Source organism: Chrysochloris asiatica, unplaced genomic scaffold, assembly GCF_000296735.1.
Source record: "Chrysochloris asiatica unplaced genomic scaffold, ChrAsi1.0 scaffold00227, whole genome shotgun sequence".
NCBI classification, from domain to species: domain Eukaryota; kingdom Metazoa; phylum Chordata; class Mammalia; order Afrosoricida; family Chrysochloridae; genus Chrysochloris; species Chrysochloris asiatica.
In genome coordinates this window covers 183,387-187,413 of record NW_006408745.1, presented here as the reverse complement: position 1 = coordinate 187,413, position 4,027 = coordinate 183,387, and the positions used below count along the sequence as shown (strand labels likewise).

Below are 4,027 nucleotides of genomic sequence, written 5' to 3'. Positions count from 1 at the left end.
ATACTTCAGACATATTGTCAGGAGGGATCAGTCACTGGAGAAGGATATTATGTTTGGTAAGGTGGAGGGTCAGAGAAAAAGAGGAAGACCCCCAGTGAGATGGATTGGCCAAGTGGCAGCATCAATGGGCTCAAGTGTGGCAAAAATGGTGAAGTTGTCCCAGGATCAGGCAGTGTTTCATTCTACTGTGCATAAGGTCACTATGAGTCGGCACCAACTCAATGGCACCTAACAACAATATTGGATGTTGTTGTTAAAAGCCCTCCAGTCAGTTACCCTTTATAGGGTTTTTGAGTTGTGGCTGATGGGTTTGAACCTTCATCTTTCAGTTTAAACTGGCCTTGTGGTCCAGTGCATTATCCTGTAGTTCCACACCAGGATTTATTGTTAAGTTGTTAAGTGCTGTCGAGTCTGATTCTGACACAAAGCAACACTGTATAGGGTTTCCGAGGCTGTAAATATTTATGGGAGTAGAAAGCCTCATCTTCCTCCTGTGAAACAACTGGCAGTTTTGAACTGCTGACCTTGTGGTTCACAGCCTGATTTATAACCACTATGGTACCAAAGCTCCTGATGAGTTTAATAGAGATGTTTAAATAGCTCTTTGTATGTAATATTTGTTATAAAATTAAGAGAGATAAATGTTTCATTCCAAAATCAGAGACATAGGTCCTATAATGGTTCATATAATTTATAAGATGCTCACAACCATGGACCAGAAATAAGAATTATACCTATCTTCACAAAATTTTAGTCTTTAGTCATTTAAATTATCAACACCTTTCAGATTCTTAGTCTATAAACAAAGTTCAATATCATGAAACATCTCAACCTATTTCATAATTGCTTTTAAAATAACCATGATCCAATTTCAAATATCAGCAAGAATTTTGCACTCTGTCACAAAAAAAATGCCATGAAATAATGAAACCAGGAGGATAAATGAATAGCAATTGATTAGAAAATGTCATAGGATTGATGCGTGAAAAAATAAGCTGGATTGTCTTTACATATAAATCTCTGCAAATGGTGGGGTTATCATTGATTGGTCCTGGACAGAGTTGATGTTATTGGAAAGTTGTTGTTGTTAAGTACAGTTGAGTTGATTCTGACCTATAGCGACGCTGTATAGAGTTTCCAAGGAGCAGCTGGTGAGCTTGAACTGCTGACCTTGCAGTTCAAATGGCTATGCAGTCTAGAGCATTTACCCACAGAGCCACACCAGCAAAGTAGGAGAGGCAAAAATAGATAGGGATCAAAATATGAGCATCCTGGAAATGAATGGGTTAAAGATAAAAAAGCAGAAAAAGGTACAGAGCAAATTGAACTAAGGACCACTTTCAAAGGAATCACTGTCTTTGCAATCAGTTTAAAATAACATCAGTACAATTTTATTTAACCTTTAGCTAAAAGTCATTTCTTACCACAGAACCATTTTTTTTGGGGGGTGGGGATATGGTCCCATGGGTTGTCTCTTCTGATATATTTAATGGAATTTCTATGTGAAATGTATATACAACCGATAGACTAATCTTTAAAAAAAGATTTCAGTGAAGATTAAATGTTTAGTATCCATTAATAATTTTATAGCCATTAAAAAAAGACCCCTATATTATTCTTATAATAAATAGTTTCCAGTAGAATAATATGAATATTTTCATATCTTCACTAATTTGTCAGTAATCTGATAGTGCTAAATCATTTTTAAAAGTTATATGATATAGTCAATCTCCGTTAATTACTATACATGGCAACTTCAGTTAACTTTTTTTAAAAAATGTGTTAATTGAAAATTTTGCTCCCATAGAAATAACCACCAAAGATTAGTATAATAAAATGTTTAGATATCTGAAAATGATTTAAATATTAACTCTTACATTTTAATATGGGTTCTGAATTATAGTGACCCTATATAAGGCTGACATAGAACATTTCAAGATTGATTTTGATGTACAATGCTGTCTGTGATAGTATACTATCCATATGCCTACAAGGAAGACCAGTTAACAATACTATTACTCAGATTTAACCACCAATCATTAAAGCAAGTGACAATGAAATTAATCCTACTGTGGTGTTATAAGATAAACAAATACTGGATGAATAACGCCAAATTCAGCAGTTCAAACAATTTAGTCACTCCTTGGAACCATCTAGTTACAACCATGTAATTAGGAGCATTAAACATAAACAACAACAAGCAGCTTTTTCAATTTGAATTGATTAAGCATACAATCAAGATGCATCGATAATTGCTCATGATCAGAATATGACAGTTGGATATAAAAAGAAGGAATAAAAGACCTTGATGATTGAAACGATGCTAGAGGTCACATGATAGACTTTTGCAAGATCAATAAGTTATTCATTTCAAATATATTTTTTAAACAACACAAATGGTATTTATTTATGATATTTATGGTGTTATGCTATTTATGGTGTTTATGGACCTTTCCAGATGGAATATAAAGGAATCAAATTGACTGCATCTGTGGAAAAAAAAGTGGAAAAGCTCAATATCATCTGTCAAAACAAGGCCAGTGGCAGACTGTGATACAGACCATTAATTGCTCATATGCCAGTTCAGGCTAAAGCTGAAGAAAATGAAAACAAGTTCATAAGAGATGAAATATGAGTTTGAAAAAAATCCCTCTTGAATTTAGAAACCATCTCAAGAACACATTTGATGCAATACGCACTAATGACCAACAATAACAACAAAACACACACACACACACAAAACAAAACAAAACAAAAAAAACAAGAACAGTTGTGGGATGAAATCACCAGCATCATTCAGAGAGAAAGCAAAAGGTGATTAAAAAGATAAAAAAGAGAGAAAGACAAAAATGGATGTCAGTAGAGACTTTGAAACTTGCTTTTGAATGTAGACAAGCTGGAGTAAATGTAATTAATATGAAAGTAAAAGAGCTGAACAGAAAATTTCAAAGGACAATTTAAGAAGACAAACTATAATATTATAATAAAATGTGCAAAAACCTAGCATTGGACGGACTGATGATCGACCTCATTGGGGGAAACGCATGGCCAGAATGGCGCTGGCGCGGGCCTGAAAACCAATTACCTGGTTCTACTACCAGTACCTGCTCGTCACTGCCCTCTACATGCTGGAGGTCTGGGAGCGGACTGTGTTCAATTAGATGCTGGATTTTGTAGTGGGGATGGCGCTGTACACAGGCTACATCTTTATGCCGCAGCACATCATGGCCATATTGCACTACTTTGAAATCGTACCGTGATCACCATGTGACCAAGATCCAGAGGTTCTTGAAGCACCACTCTCTGAAGTTGGAATGGGATTTCATCAGATGTCAACATAAGCAGCCTGATGAATATGAACGCTCAAATTCATGAGTAGGACAAGAAAACAATCCTAACTCGTGTTGTGTTCTTTATTCTTAATTTTAGAAGAGGCTCTTATATAGTAATTTTTGTCTATTTTAACATTGTAGTCATTTGTACTTTGATATCAGTATTTTCTTAATCTTTGTGACTGTTTCAATATTACCCCATGGAAGCTTTTCTTAACATAACTGAATACATTTTAATTGCCTTCTATTTTTAAAATCCAAAGTCATTAGTTGGCTTTACTGCTGTTGCTATTGTATGGCATAAACATCAGCCTGGATGTTTTTCTACACTTGACCAAAGTTTTGTAAGAAACAATACAAGATATGGGGCCAGAGGGAGGGGAGGGACAATGTTTTATTGAGTCCTACTTACAAAAGACTCCCTGTAAGTTCAAACTCAGGAGTCCAGTTTAAGTTATCTAGATTCCACTCTATCTAGCAGCTTTTGCTTTAAAACTATGAAAGCTTTTCCTAACAATGGAAAACAGATCCTGCTAACGTTAAAATAAAGGAAAATTTCACCTTTTAAATATTTAATTCTTACTAGGACTTATTTCCAGAAAACTTATGATGATGATTCTTATGACCAAATGTTCTCAATTGGCTGTTGTTGTTGTTGTTGTCAGGTGCCATCGAGTTGGAACCGACTCATAGAG

General features: G+C 35.0%; 1 pseudogene; it reads left to right on the top strand.

Moving 5' to 3' along the window:
* The first annotated feature begins 3,044 nt into the window (after positions 1-3,044).
* LOC102831675 lies at positions 3,045-3,251 on the top strand (annotated as a pseudogene).
* Positions 3,252-4,027: the final 776 nt, after the last annotated feature.